This window comes from Crotalus tigris, unplaced genomic scaffold (genome assembly GCF_016545835.1).
Source record: "Crotalus tigris isolate CLP2741 ecotype Arizona unplaced genomic scaffold, ASM1654583v1 scf7180000017613.987060, whole genome shotgun sequence".
Lineage (NCBI taxonomy): Eukaryota > Metazoa > Chordata > Lepidosauria > Squamata > Viperidae > Crotalus > Crotalus tigris.
Window position 1 is genome coordinate 764,469 of NW_024096512.1, and position 16,223 is coordinate 780,691.

General features: G+C 37.1%; 1 protein-coding gene across 5 annotated transcripts in view; it reads right to left on the reverse strand.

Moving 5' to 3' along the window:
* Window positions 1-14,730, reverse strand: part of MEF2C (myocyte enhancer factor 2C) — a 188,627-nt gene extending 173,897 nt beyond the window's left edge. For 3 of the 5 annotated variants that reach the window (XM_039326076.1, XM_039326082.1, XM_039326065.1), the window contains exons 1-2: window positions 14,543-14,730; window positions 403-492 (exon numbers count right to left, since the gene is read on the reverse strand). The gene's annotated coding sequence lies outside the window, so the exon portion shown is untranslated. The remainder of the gene's footprint in view (window positions 1-402; window positions 493-14,542) is intronic. The other 2 variants (XM_039326056.1, XM_039326021.1) reach the window with 1 other exon arrangement.
* Window positions 14,731-16,223: the final 1,493 nt, after the last annotated feature.

The window sequence follows — 16,223 nt, forward strand, 5'->3', positions numbered from 1 at the left end:
CAATCCATATTACTTTTATAATTTCATATAACATGTAAATTCCCAGAATCTCATTACAATAGGATATAGATTCCAGAAGGGTAATTTAAATATTTCACAGTCCACAGGGGAGAAAGAAAATGTATGTAATTTCTTAGAAATGAATTAATTGTAAAATATATTTTTAAAGCTAGGTGCTGAAAAGTGACACCTGAATATAAATTGCATGCCACAGTTAAAATGGTATAGTGTACAATACGTTGTGATTATAGAAAGTCTTTGTCATTAGTATACCTTTTAGTACGTACTACTGCAGGGTTTATCCTACGGTTTAATTTTTAAAAAATGTAGAGAAAGGAACTAATAAACACAGCTTTCTTGAAATATTGAATGATGTAAATGAAAAATGAATATAGCACTTACCACGTCCACTCTCTTTATTTTGAAAGTCATTTGTTTTACTTAATCTGTTCCATTGTAGTTACTTCACAGTTTACAACTCTTAATCGGCACCTTGAATGTTTAAAAGCACAACAGTAAGAGATTATTAAAATACAGGTCTTTTATTAATGAAGCAATTTGTATGAAAACTTTTGAAAATAATTCCTTTTATGCTTTGGTCAAATAGCTGCTATCACTCAGAAACTACATATTAGAAACAAGTTTAAAAATCAACCATTTTTAGTAAATTCCATCTGAAATCTGTCTTTGAAGTGCTGAATTATAATAATAGTGAGCCAAGTCTATACCAAGTCTAGAATACCAGACTGAAATAAATGCAAATATAAGAGATGTTCTATGTGTGGTACAGTTTTTAACAGTTTTAACTTTCTCAATAAATGTATACGTTTATTTTCTGACTTATTCATCATGCTGAATAAATTAAACTGAAATTATTATGGTACCATTTCAGATTGTATATTTGATGGAAAGATGTTGAAAAGATGGCTTTATGTCAGCATGGTATCTTATTACAACTACTATTATCATTACTTGTCCAAATTTTTAGTTGTTTACTAATATGTGCATTACACATATTCTGTGCATTATCAGGATAAAAGAAATACTGTGTGGTCAATCTTAACAGCAGATACTAATATAAAATTAATCTTGATCACCGTGAAATCTCTTGATGAATTTCTGTAGATCAGCAGAATAGTGAGTTTAAAAAACAACAGACAAATGAAAGGTGATGCTTTCTACCACTGTCCTCACTTCTATATTTTGATTAATTGTTTATATGCCATCAGGTTGATATCAACTCTTAGCAACCACATAGATAAATGTCCTCCATGACAATCTGTCCCTATCTGGTCCTTCAGGTTTTCCAATAATGCATCCATTGCTACAGTAACTTTATTTCTAATCTTCCTTTTCTCTTTCTCTTCCACTTTTCCCAAAATCAGAACCTCCTCTTTGCATAATGTGTCTGAAGTAGAGTAACTTGAGCATGGAGATTTCCTTCCTTTCCTTTCCTTTCCTTTCCTTTCCTTTCCTTTTTTGGGGCTTCAGTGAGAACTCTGGATTGATCCATTTGTTGTTTGCTTGGTTGTCCATGGTATTCTTAGAAGTCTTACCTAACCTCCAAGTTCAAAAGTGTTAATACTTTTTTATCCAAGTTCTTCAAAGTCCACTGCTGTACTTGTATATTGGATGTTGTTTTTTAATACATTGCTAAACCTTAAACCTGTATATTTTGCAACAGGCTCTACTAGATCAGTTTAGAATTCTGATTCTTCTTGGGCAATAGTCTCTTGCTGCAGATTCTGTGTCTTGTATGGGTGTAGAACTGGCTCAACTGAAAATGTAGACAGCTAATGATAAAAGTACACAGCTAATGATAAAAGTACAGTAGCAATAGCACTTAGACTTATACACCACTTCATAGTACCTTACAGCACTCTCTATGCAGTTTACAGAGTCAGCATATTGCCCCCAACCATCTGGGTCCTCATTTTACCAACCTTGGAAGGATGGAAGGCTGAGTCAAGCTTGAGCTGATCAGGATCAAACTCCTGACAGTGAGCTAAGTCAGCCTGCAATACTGCATTCCAACCACTGCACCACCAAGGCTCAAGTAGTACAGTAGTAGTAAGGTATCATACTGATTTAAAACAATCTATTCAACATCTTTCCATTAAATGAATAATTCTCCCCCTCACTTACAAATTTATATAGCCTGTACCTAATACTTAAAAAATGAGAAGTACTTCTGATGAATAGCTTGTGCTGACCAATAACAATTCTATATCACTCCTTACCTTCTAAATCTAAAAGCTGGGAGAAGCTAAACTTTTCTGCATAGTTCATATCTTATAACTACAGTATACAATGACTAAGCAACTGATATTATTTAGTGACTATTATTTCTCATACCAACTGGTTTTCATACGGTACACCTAAACATTTGTAAATAAACTGTCTAATACAAACAGCATAGTGAGTCTCTGTTATTCTTTGTAAAGGAACTGTAAAGGAGATATGGAAACACCATGCAATATACAGATTTTATTAATGCTACACTAAGTTTCTAACAATTCAGATTCATGCATTGATTTATAACTTTTACTATGTCCCATGTTTTATTTACAGGTAAATATGACTACCTTGCACGCTGACTTTTTTGCTATTTCAGATATCTTCCTCCTCCATCTGTGAGACCATTTTAAAGGTTTGCAAATTAACAAATTCCTCCTACATTTGATACAGCTCTACAGGCACAACATATGTACAGGCATTTTCATAGAATGATTGTTTTCTCAAATGTTTGGCTATGCAGAGTTCTCTAAGTTTATTTTGACAGACCAAGATGGTATAGTTTTTCCTTTAGTAGGCATTGTGCTTGATACACATTAACCAAGTTTCAAGTTTGTTTAATTAAGGCAAAAATAAAGGTATGCTTTAAAGGGAAGAAGCAGAATTCTGAAATGTAGAAATCTAGAGGAATTCAGAATGTGTGGCTGTGTTGGCAGATACTGTCATTTAGAATGAATCAGGTACAATTTTTAAGGTTGCTGCAATCCTATGCACATTTTCCTTACAATTTTTTTTCATTGAACATTATGGAATTTACTTGGAATAAATATAAATAAGATTAGATTGTCAAAGTGGAAAAGGTAAGAAAAAAGTTTTGTGTATTTGTTTAAGAAAGTGAGCACTCACGAACCTCAAGTATATAAAATACGGCAAGTTCCAAGTCTGTCAAAAGGCTAGGAAGATAAATGTGTCTTTCAGAAGCAAGGAAAGAATGTCAGTGTTGCATTTGTGGATACTGAGGAAAAAGCACACACCTTGATCTTCGAAAAGCATGTTATGTTGGATATAAGTGCACCTGCTTAGATCCATTTATAATAGATCAGCTTCCCCAACCTAATGCCAGCCCGAAGGGCTTACTAGGACTGCAATTCCCAGAATTTCTCACCTACCACGACTGTTTGGAATTCTGGGAGCTGCGGTCCCAATTGGAGGACATCAGGTAGGGGAAGATTGAGTTAATGGAATTACACGGTACACGGCAACTATCCCTAGGACGGGTAGGCAACCTCGGCTCTTTTATGACTCATGGACTTCAACTCCCAGAATTCCTGAGCCAGCACAGCTGGCTCAGGAATTCTGGGAGTTGAAGTCCATGAGTCATAAAAGAGCCGAGGTTGCCTACCCCTGCCCTAGGAGCATATTGTCTCCAATGATGTCAACTTGCCGGCCATCTAGCCCGTCACTATTGACACTTTGAGGCTACACTTTTCGCAACGCTGCCAGAAAGAGCCAGAGGCTGTGAAGCTGGGAACATCCGCCTGCCAAGCCTGCGCGCTCCGCCACTGAGCTACGCCCCCTCCCTGAGAACTCCCAGGCTGTTAATAATAGCAGAGCAGACAGAAATTTGAGAGGCGAAATATTTTCCCAGTATGGAAAGGTTTTGAGGGGAAAAAAAAAAAAAACTTCCGTTCCTGAAATTCTAACAGCACTAGGTTAAAAACATAGGAACCTTGCCAGAAAAGAAGAAAGGGAAACGGTGATGGGAACCCTGCTCATTTCACTTTACCAGTTTGCAGTAATCAGATGCGATTTCCCTTAACAGGCTGCCCCCCCCCCCCATCCACTATCCCGATTTAGAAGCTGCCCACTTAAAACGAGAAAATCGACAGGTACTGCAAAGCAGGCGGGGGTGGGGGTGGGGGAGAGATGTTCCGAGGGCTGTTTTGCTTCAAAGCAATCATAAAAAGAGTCGAGAAAGTTCTGTACCTTCTGGAATTTGGACACCCACCAGTCTACTCAAAAAGAATCTCGCTGGACTCCCTAAAGACCAGGATAGTTATTATCTCACAAACTTCCGTGGATCACAGCGAACTTACTGGCTCCACCCGCCCACAAGCAAAGCAGTCAAGGGACCCCCGGTTTTTAAAGTGATCTCCCTCCCGCCGTCGCCGAGCCAAAAGCGTCGCTGCGTCGGTTTTCGGGCCACTCGCAAGAAGGACCTCAAACAAACGCCGCCGCCGCTGCCGCCGCGCGCTTCAAAGGGCGGCTCGGTTGAGTCGGACAGTGGGCGAGGTCAGCACAGCCGGCCGCTTCGCGTCTTCTTCGTTGTGACCCAATCCGCGCGCTTGGCAGGCGGCGGGCGAAGGGCGAAGGGGAGCCTGGAAGGCGAGGGGCTACGGCTGTTGTCGGGGCCGATTCGCTCCGCCCCTGAGCGGCTCAGTTGAAAGGGTTAATTTGGGGAGGGGGGGAAGCGTTGTCGAGATTCATGGCGCTTCGAAAGAAGCCGCGCACTTTGGAACCGCGTCGCTCCAGAGGAAGGCTTCGCTCAAATCTCAGCCTGCCTAGCCATCTTTTGAGTCTGCCGCCGGCTCCCTTTCAGACTCTCACTGCATAGGTCGGATCTTTCGACTTTCGGCTCCCAGGGCAACGGAAGCTCTTAGGCAGGACGAAATAAGCAGGATTTGGGGGATATAAAAGTAGCACACGAGTTTACAGATTATCTCCTTGGCCCTTGGCGTGAGTGGATTCGTCCTGTTAAGACAGGGGCTTTGGGCAGCTCTTGGTGTCCTTCCCTAATCGTCCATATGTTTCAGGCATCCCTATAAACACAAGGCCTGTTTTTTTTAAAAAAAAAAATTCCATTTTTACTGTGTTTGCAATTGTGACAAATGAGATGTCATGAATCAAAATCTCTGTCCTGGTTGGAAAGTGGATGTCCAGGGAGATCCTGGGAAGGTGTATTACCTGAGAGCAAACTCTCTTCTTTAAAAGGAGCCCCATGGGAGATATTTCTTCTTCAGGAATCTATTTCCAAATAGTATGTCGCCTAAAATCTTCTTTTCTGTATCTTACTGGTCTGACTAAACAATTGGAGCTTTTTCATAAAGCAAGCACAAAGGTATCTTGAGGCTCACAAAGCTGACTTCACATAGCACCAGGTTGCCATGTAGTGGAAGGTCTGTAAGTGCAATTAGGGGAACCAGTGTTTTCAGGGCAATGGCAAGGACTAATCCAATGAAGAATGCTAAATTTGGTGGCCCTATGTTTTTTGATCATGTTTCTTCCAGTAGATAAAAAAGAAAGCAAAATAATTCCAAAGTATGTCTCTGCAGAATTTCTAATGCTGTGATAGGGGACAAGGAAAACAAACAAACAAACATGGCTGCAAGGTAAATTTTAGTAATATAGCCAGTGCCATAGGGTTATTCTTTAATTTATTCATGCCTAAAAGGCTCACTTTGAGAGAGTCTGTTCTTGTTACTTTTTATTTATATCCTGCCTTTATGCAGCTCAGGGTGGCATGTAAAAGGCTAACTCCTCCCCACTCCACCCCCATAGCAACCCTTGCCCAAAGTCACCCAATCAGCTTCAGTGCCTAAGGGAAGTCTAGAACTCCCAGTTTCTAGACCAGCACCTTAACCATTACACCATTCATCTTTTGGCAGGTACACAGCATATATTCCTTTTTATCTGAAACATAGGTCACCTGCCTGAAATACAGTGGAGAATGATTTATGTTCTGCCAAGTGCCACCTGTTTTAATATTTTAAAATCATGGTGTTATATAACGGCTTGCCCTCACATTTACACATCTGTGTGTGCACACGCACACGCAACACACACACACAAACACACATCTCTGAATTGTTTCTTTCTTTGGGGCTTAGCATGTCACACAGATCTATCTGTCATGATCAGTTAACCGTTATTTATGTTTTAGATTTTTCTGCCAACTTCACAGACTTGTTTATTCTAAAAATCACAATTAAACCATGATATGTAGGCTTAGTGAAAAATACTTATGCATCAATGTTAGCCTCTGATCTGGAAATACTTTTTTTTAACCATGCACATATATGAGAAGAAAATCCAGTTGATATTTTCTCAGACACTTGTATCCTCATAATGTAGAGCAGAAAGAGAGGCAATGGACCCAGAATGAAAATTAGACTGGAGCTTTACTGAATAATAACCTTGCAACAGTTTAGCATTAAAAGGCTAATAGCTTTAATATTGCAGTGCCTCATAATATGCTGGATAATGAGTGTCCAGCCTTTCTGATAACTAAAACTGTAAAATATAAGTCATCAGATAATACAATAGTATCCTTTATCTTCTGGTGCAGCTACTGTATTACCAATTATTGGGATAATTATGTAGCTCAAATTCCTTATTTTGGGAGGGTGGGAACTCCCCATTTCCCCATTTCCTTAAATCCTCTCATCAGGAACCCCTCTCTTAGAACTAGGCACCACCATTGTAATAGGTTATATTGTTCATATGTTCATATTAGTAAAGTTGGAAGGGACACAAGGAAATATTTTTAAGGCTACTGCAAAAAATTTTTTCCTGTCTTGCTTTTGTTTTTTAGTGAAAGGGGAAAAAACACACTATGATATATAAGAAAATGGCAATGGGAGGCAACAGTCAGATAGAAAGGATTTTCTAAATGGCTGCACTTTCTTTGAAATACCAAGTTGAACTGGAAAGGAGAAGTTATTCCTCACATGACAGTAGCTGTGCTCTGGTATGCCTGGAAAGAAAGATTGTCCTTTTCTGTTCTAGAGACAACAGGGCCTAGAATACAATCTGAACATCTGCTCCAGGATTTAATCCTGGAAGATGTAAGGTAGATGTTAAAACATAATAAGTAACACTGGTTACTCATGTATATAATCCCTTCCTTCCTTCCTTCCTCCCTCCCTCCCTCCTTCCCTCCCTTCCTTCTTACAGTAAAAATATCAAAAAATTAAAAATGCTACAGTAGGGAAACATTACTCAAAATGTTTTCCAGAAAAACTCAATTTTAACAATTTTTTGAAAGCCATCAAGAAGGGGGTAAGCTTGATCATTGAGATTATTTCACATTGGTGTTGCCATTGAATAGCAATACAATTTGGCACTGGCACTGCTCAACTCTGCTAGAAGAGACTGAAACAGTTTGGAAAAGACACCAAGCTATATAAGGTACATTATACTGTAGGTTAAAACTGGGACCTTAAATTGTACCCAGATCTAAATCAATAACCAGTACAGGGCTCACAACATCAATCTTACGCTGGATGCCAGTAAACATAAGGGTCTCCGTATTTTGGACTAGTTATAATCTGCATAATCTTCAAAGGTGGCCACATTTAAACTATATTGCGGTAATCTATCTGAGTGATAAGGAGAACATGAGGTGCATAAATCAATGCATCAGGCAAACCTGGACTAGGCATAGGCCCCTCTAGCCTTGCTTCCATTTGATGTTCAAGCAGGAGCTGTGAGTTCAGAAGGACCCAAAATCAGGAACTTGGTCCTTAAAATATAGTGTTTGCGTGTCCAGAGATAAACCTGGTGTTGATAGAAAACACTGACGTACAAATAGCAACTGTCTTGCTTAAGTTCAACTTCAATTCTCTCCCATCCATGCTCTTACAATCTCCAAGCCCCAGAATGGACCATTAACAGCATCTCCCCTATTGCTCAAATATCAGCTTGTAATTGAACATGATATATATATTTTGATGATACCACCCTATACTCTCCGCTGATCCCCAGTGATTTCATATAGATGTTCCAGTGCAAGAGAGAAAGGACTCTCAGTTGCCCTTAGGCCAACCCATCAAAACAGATTGTAACTGTCCACTAAGGAAAGAGCAAACCAAGTCCTAATTCCAATATCCATAGGTGGTCTAATAAGATACTGTGGTTAATAGTATCACCATCTGACTATTGTGTGATTATTGCAGTATATAAATTCAATAAATAAAAAGATCCAATAAATAAAGAAGTTCCTGATCTCTTCCCAGGTGAAATTCAAGATTTAAAACCCTACATGAAATGGAACCAGATTACTTGTGGGACCTGCTCTTGATGAGAGTGTTTGCCCATTGCACTAAGCCAAATACTGTGGCTTGTTATAGTACCTAGGAAGTGCCATCCAGCAGGATCTAGGGAGTGTGTTTTTCCTATCAGCAGCACCTGTCCTGTAGAGCAGAGGTCTCCAAGCTTGGCAAGTTTAAGACCTGTGGACTTCAACTCCCAGAATTCCCCAGCCAGTCATGCTGGCTGGGGAATTCTGGGAGTTGAAGTCCACAGGTCTTAAAGTTGCTAAGGTTGGGGACCCCTGCTGTAGAGCACCCTTTCCCTCAAGATCCGGCAGTCCCCAGCCTTTTAACCTTCCAAAAGGGCCATCTCTTATCCCAAGGTTGAGGCTAGAACCTGAGAATGGTTTCACTGTCAGCATTGGGCAAGGATGGTGGAGGTGTTAAATTTCCATATTTATTGTTTCTATTGTTTTTTTTTTACTTTTAATGTTGTTGTAACCACTCCAGGTTGTGTTTCATAAGATGGGGTGGTCATAAATTTTTCAAAATGAAATAATAAATCAAATTGGGAAGTAAGGCAGCATGCATAGAAAAAGTTTACAGGTAGTCTTCAACTTACAACAGTTCATTTAGTGATTGTTGAAAATGACAACTGCAGTGAAAAACTGTTTTTCACACATGACTTGTTGCAGCATTACCATGGTCACGTGATCAAAATTCAGACACTTAGTAACTGATGCATATTTATGACAGTTGCAGTCATGTGATCACCTTTTGCAACCTTCTGACAAAGTCAATGGGGAACCAGATTCACTTAACAACCATGTCACTCTTAACAACTGCAGTGATTCACCTAACAACTATGGCAAGAAAGGTTGTAAAATGGGGCAAAAATTCACTTAACCACTGTCTCATTTAGCACCGGAAAGTTTGGGCTCAATTGAGTTTGTAAGTCAAGGACTATCTGTACTTTAGCTCTTCGTGACATATTGTGGACTCTACATTTTTCTTTTCATTCTTGGCGGCCTTTCAGTATTAAATTGAGGGCACGAGATGGCTCTCTTCTCGCCATATGATTAAGTACACAGCTGCCACATTCAGATAAATGGAATTTGAAAGTAGTCTGGCATAGAGAGAGCCTAAGTGTAAGTCCAGCCTACCTTTTTCCATGAGGTATTGTTTTATGACAAAATGCTGCTATGGCTGGTACTATGGCTGTTTTCTAGGGCTTGGTAAACCTACTGATTAATCCAACCAAGCAGACAGCTGTTTTTTAAAGCAGTATAAATTGCAAAACAAAATGCTGCTACTGTTCTCTGGTTTTGCAAGAAATAAAACTTTCAGTATCGGAATAAGTCACTCACTGGAGACCTTCAGTAGCAGTGCAGGGCCCAGAAGAAGGAGAACCAACTGTAAATAGACACTGGAAGACGATTCTAGCAATGCAAACAGGTTAAGCTACGTGTTCAAGCAGTTGTGATACATTAGAATGGTAAATGCCCAAAATTCCTACCACAGTTATATAGGAAAAGGACTTTCAGTATTTTATGGGCAGAAGAATTGTAGGGGCAGCAGGGAAATGTGTGCTAGCTCATATGTAGAAGGGTGGGAGGGAGCTGGGGACTTTTCTGCCAAGCAGGGTAAAACAAGCCTTGCATTTGCTGACTTGCCAGGAATAGAATCATACTTCAGCTGTGCTACTGTGAGTCCAAATGCTAAGCCAGTAAGGAACCCCAGACATAATGCCTTCCTTTAACCTTGCATTTCCCACAACAGCCTTCTAATGCCTTAAATATGTGACATGGTAAATTAGAAATCATTTTAAAAAATACAAACAGAAAAGCACCCCACATTGAGCCATACCATCCACAACATTAAGGCCACATATCGGAACTGTATGTTAATATAAGATTTCATTAACTTAGAGTTTAACTGTATTTAGCTAATCATGCAGTATTTTTAATTATTATTATTTGTATTATTATTATTTGTAGTCATTAGGACCAGAGTTGAACTTTGATATTACTTGCGGGTGGATCAGTGAACAGCACAATCATTCAGGAGGCAATTTAATGGGATTTACTTCTCAGTAAGAATTGCTCTGTAATGTCTTGTTTGCTTGCATGCAAATAAACCACAACCTGCATTATTCACAAGTTGTACAACCATCAGTTTTTTCCAGGACTATGGGAATAAAGCAAATTAACAACAAATAATTTTATTATAAATGTAATGGGTAAAAATAGCAATTTCACTGTTGCTCTGTGCATCTCAGAATTACTCAGAAGTAATTTCCATTGTACTGAATGGTGCTTATTCCCAGATTGAAGTATTCAGGATTGGAGCCCTTGTATCCCAAATAAATATTGCCTTTTCATAAATAGAAATAACCACAGCTCATGTACATATGGTTCCTTGTGTAAATAATTGGTTTAATCATTAAATAAACTTGAAAATGCTGTGAATGCGATTCACAGGCACAGGATTGAAATAAATAGGAGGTGTTGACTCCAGTGAGATGTGGTTCCCCTCTCCCTGCCTAACATTCCTCATCACTCTGATGCCACTTTTATTTTGCTTTCTGAATTTCCCACTATCTGTGGATTTTCCATTTACTTTTTTTGGATAAGCAAGAGAAAGAGGGCATCAGTCTGAGTCCTGTGTATTTTTCTCATAAACTCTATTCATCAGGGAAAATAGCTCCAGAAAAATGTTTAAGATAATGTTAGTGATATGCCACAGACTAGATTGGTTTGTAGTTTGTTTTATGCTTCATTATTTTATCTGGACAAATATTTATATATTTTCAGATGACTTGGGACATTTTCTAATTTTCCTGTGCTGCAGAGTCATCAAAAATGTCCATGACTGAAATTCAAAAAGTATACATAATCCATTACCATGCTTGGAATAAAATGAAACTATGCCCCATGGTTATTATTAAAATTATGTGACTGAATAAAGATGAGAGAGTTAAACTTGTACATTTTGTAGAGCTATCATTGACATAATAGAATATTCTCATAATATGGATTTTTTTCAATGATTGGCTGTTTTAAGTGACAAATTATGTAAGAAAACTGTCATTTTCTTTGTTTTAAAAACTTATATGTAACTGATTGTGGAGCATACAAGGAATTTGTATGCTTCTTTAAAGTGAAGAAGAAAAGGAAAGCAAGAAGGAAAAAATATTGGTTCAAGTGTAAACCATCTTAATAATTTTTTATGGAGTGATTAATTTCCTAAACAGTCTCTTCAAATAATCTAAAATATGAACAATGGTGGGGATTTTTTGCAAAGAGTATTACTTTTATTGTTCTAAATTAAAGTTACAGATATATTACATATTTATTTATACATTTATACGTTTATTTATACATTTTGTATATTACCGAGATTTTGAAAATAATTTTTCCAGAAAACAGAATTAAGCAAGAGAGAACAACTGTGCATGGTCTTCTCTTAGCAATTTTAGAAAGTGTAAATTCATTGAATTAAGTAAAGCTATTCTGCTTTTTGTACAGAATAGGAAAAAGGAGGGAAAGAAGGAACTCATTGTGTTGAAATCATATGACATCTTCTTGCCTTACTAAGTTTAGAACAAAGAATTGCATATGTATATCCAATACATTTCAAATGCAGTTAAGGGCCATATATACATGCTCTCTAGAATATCTAACCCTGGACAATTGTTACCATTTAGGGTTAAAGAAAAACATGTAGTGGAAAACTGAACTAAATTACCATTCATTATGTACTGTATTCTAAAACTATAGAAATGTATGATACAAATTCTACAGCCATATCTGGAAAGACCAAAGGACTATTTTTAGAGGAAAAAAAGTTGTCTATTTAGTTTTTCAGTATTTAAATGGGTGTGCTTTGAGAAATAGCCCAATGAAGATTCTATTGAGATGAATAGGACAAGCACAAGATGTTTTTTATAAGGTTTGTCCCATTCTGTAATTCTTGTATCTGCTCAGTATAGGATAATGAGCAGCATGTTACAAAGAAATAAATATGCTTACTGCAGAGTGTTAATATATCTTCTGAGAAAATTTGCCACTATTAAAGTTCTACAATTCAGATAAAATTTAAATTCCATTTACTGCTAAACATGTTCTTGAGGAAGGACTTAGAATGGGCCATGATACAGTACTAATATTATCTTACTAAAATGAATTTTAAGTAGTGATTAATATTTTAAAATGTAGACTGGAATATGTTTTTAAAATTAATCTGCTAATATTTTGTTATCACCTTCCTAGCTTTATGTAATATGTCAATACCTAAAGTTAATAATTAGGTTTAATATTAAAAGTAAAAAAAATCTGGACAGTATGATTTTGGTGGTCCTGCTTATTTATTGTGTAAAAAAAATGGTTTTTTCAGGAGCAACAACATATTTTTTGGTAAAAAGGAACATAAAGAAAAAAAATCTAGATTTAATAAAGATGCATCATATTAGAAGTTGTTTGGGTTCTTATATTCCATAAAAATTTAAAGCTTAATATCTTAGTGACCATATTATGAAATTATTTGATGGTATCTGGGTTTCTGTCTGTTTATCCAGATTTTTCTTCTTTACAACTTTCTAGAATTAATTGTTTTTCAGAACGGGATTTTTTTCAAGCAATGTATTTATCCCCATTTAGTAGTGAACATGGTACATTAAGGAGTTTTACAGAGCATTGTAGTCTTCCGCAATATGTTCACTGGCTTTTATGCTGAAAAAAATATGTAAGCAATTGCAATAAACCTATAAAACTTTAGTTCCTTTGAATATCCAGCTTTATAAATTACATTATCCTTTTCTCCAACATAATTTGTACCACTGTTTAAAATTAGCAACCATTAGTAATACTTCACAAATTTTAAAATATTATTACAAATGTCCTTGGCATTCTTCTGGAGCAGCTGCATGGTTTTAACAGATATCAAGACAAATCAGCTGTTCTCTTATGTTTCACTTAAATAAGAAAAAAAAGTCAGAATGATGGTGAGAAAGATACCAAATTTCTTGCATGAAATAGGAACCATGGAAATCCATTGGATTGACTTCCAAAAGTGTATTAAATCTGAGAAGTTAAGAGTTGAGTCCTTGTCTTTTGAAAGCAATATCTTGCACAGGAAAATATGGAAATATATTCTGTATGAAATGTCTTTAAAATAGTTGAACAATACTTCCTTAAACATTTGTCTGATACATGAACAATAATTCTGAATTTCTTAAGAGAATAACTTAATGTGCCAAATTAATGTCACAATTTATCTATCTGTTGTTCTGTGCTCTTTAAACCTGTGTGCCAGACAGTATGTCAGTATGGAATCTGGTTGTGAAAAGCAATTTCATATGTTCATTTTGTATATAATATTAGTCTTGGACTAAAAAAAAATAAAATCAAAACTTGATTACTTGTTTACAGAAATGCTTTCCATTTGTTTGACAGTTTGTAAGAATTGCTCTGAAGCATAGTTAAAAGCACAAGCTTGTGAAAATAGAAATTCATCATAAAAAATTCTGCTCCTCCCCAAATATGTCTTAGCATTTGATCTTTTTTCCCACGTCTTCTGTAATTAAAATAAGATTGCCTTTTAAAATGTTATCCTTTGCAAACTGCTTGGTGTTGTTAAGACATAAACAGTTGTGCACATTGAATTCTCTGCATCTAATATGAAAGCACTATTACATTCCCACTTTTCTTCCCATATTCCAGCTTCTGTTTCTAGTAAAATCAGCAAAATTTGTACGTGACTGCCTTTCACATTCCTTTTAAGGTAAGTTTACTCTAGTGGCTATATTCAAAAGATAATTTTTATAGCATTTTACAGGTTGGATAAATTTAATGTAGGTATAACATAGCTGATGAAATGTAATTTATCTCTTTCACTATTTACTTCAGAATTAAAAGGCATGTATTGTTCAGGGGTGTGGGATGCATTTTTCTTTCCTTTTTCTCCCTACTGAATTATTCTGCACGAGTGTGTATAAATGTCCTCAGCCATTTTGTCTTCACTGGCCCATCTGATCTTTAAAGTTGATCTTACTCATCAAAAAAATAACAGGCACTGAATTTCCCTGGGCAAGTTTGCCTTATCAGAGTAATTATTGGAAAACAGCACATTTCTCAAGCCTCTCTATTGGAACATAACGTTTTAGACACTCAACCATTTTTTGGTTACAGGCATGGTTTTATAAGGGAATTATCAGGCAGACAACAAATAGGCATTAATATTATCAATCTATCTAGTAAAAAGAAATTATGAAAACTCACCAGTGCCCTTCTTCTCCAGGAAGATGTCCCCGTCAGCACCTGCTGAGGGTTTTGTTGATTAAACTGACAGGTAAAAAATTCCTGTAGAATAAAGCCAGACCAGCTGGCTTTGAAGAGAAACCCCCCAGGTTGGGTCCTGTTTGCCTCACTCACCCTCTGCACCGAAGACAGGAGCTTTTTCCCCTTTGCTGTTGACCTGTAAGATGCGTGATTTCCATGCACAAGTGTCTGGCAGGCCTGGGCCCACCTGCTCCTGTCAGTCTGGAGTAAATTTAGCTGTAAAAGGTATCGCTGTCAACCAGACCTTTGTGAGTTCTGGCAAAAGAACACAGAATTACTCTGTCCACAAAGCATGCTGTACATTCAGTTGGGAAATATCAAATCAATAGCCCTACCCAAGAGTTGCTCCTTTTGCAGACGTAAAATAAAAAAGTTGTTCTTTACATTAGTGTAAATATCTCATTTCCAAGCCTTAAAACAAGGCCATAGTTTGTAATTTTACTGCAGCTAGAATATAACTGTCAGCAGGCCTTGGAATCCCAGGTTGATATGAATGCGACCAAGAGGGTGGTTTGATTGTGTTGTTGCCACTGTGGGGGATGGGGTGGGGTGGGTTTAGGGGTTTTATACTGTGGATTTTTAATGTTGTAAGCTGCCTGGAATCACCACGTGTGAGCTGTGAAGCCATATTAATTTGTTTAATAAAATAACTACACTTTTTAAAATGGAAAAATTGTTGATATCTTTTATTTTAAATCACTTAAGTACAAAAGTGGATGGTTTTCCTTTACCCTCTTTTTAATTTAATTCAAAGAAACATTATAAACTTAAAACTTCTAAAAGAGAAGTCATGGTATTCTCAGAATTGCCAAATATGTCTAATGAAAGATTGCCAAAGCTAGGCAATTATGCCATGAAATATGTAAAAAATTAATAACCAGATTGTTAGCATATTTGCTAATATCTAAGGAAGCATTTATTCCTTCAAAACTCATTTTGAATTTTATCAATCTTCTGAATGCCATCTCCTCTTTGCTTCTCCCCATCTTATGACAACTTAACACTGGAAAGAAAACAGATATCTCTCTTTTTTTCCTGAGTATCTTGTCACAATCTATGAAAGGTTATGTCAGGGATAAACTGCCAGCCAACTGAGTTGCTTCTTGAATAAGCAAGTTCTGTTCAGCCTGGGTTTGGCAGGAAATTGCACAAAGTGGTTCATGTCACAGCCCTAATTGAATTGTGTTAAAAAGATATGGGAGAGAAAGAATGAAGGGTGTTAACAAAAAAAAAATGTCTAGGTCACAGGCTTTTTGTCAAATAAACAACCTTCCTATTTACTTACTACATATAAACAGCTACCGTACTCATCAAACTCTATTTCTCTGCAGGGTACCACTTTGAGATGAAAACAGGGACCTGATTGGCATCGTTTGGTATCCATAGAAACATGGTAAGTACCTCTCCCTGAGTGAATGTCTCTTATTCAAGATATAAAGGCTGAATACTGGGTAAGTGAGTGTTTTCATTTAATAATTATATGGGAGAAACTTTTTAGAAGCCTGCTAAGGGGAAACAGGTTCCTGGTTGTTGCGTGCGCTGTAACAAAGCCCTTATGTTTGCATCATATATATTTTTTTAAATAATGTGTTTTGGGTTCAAACACTCCATCATTCCTTTT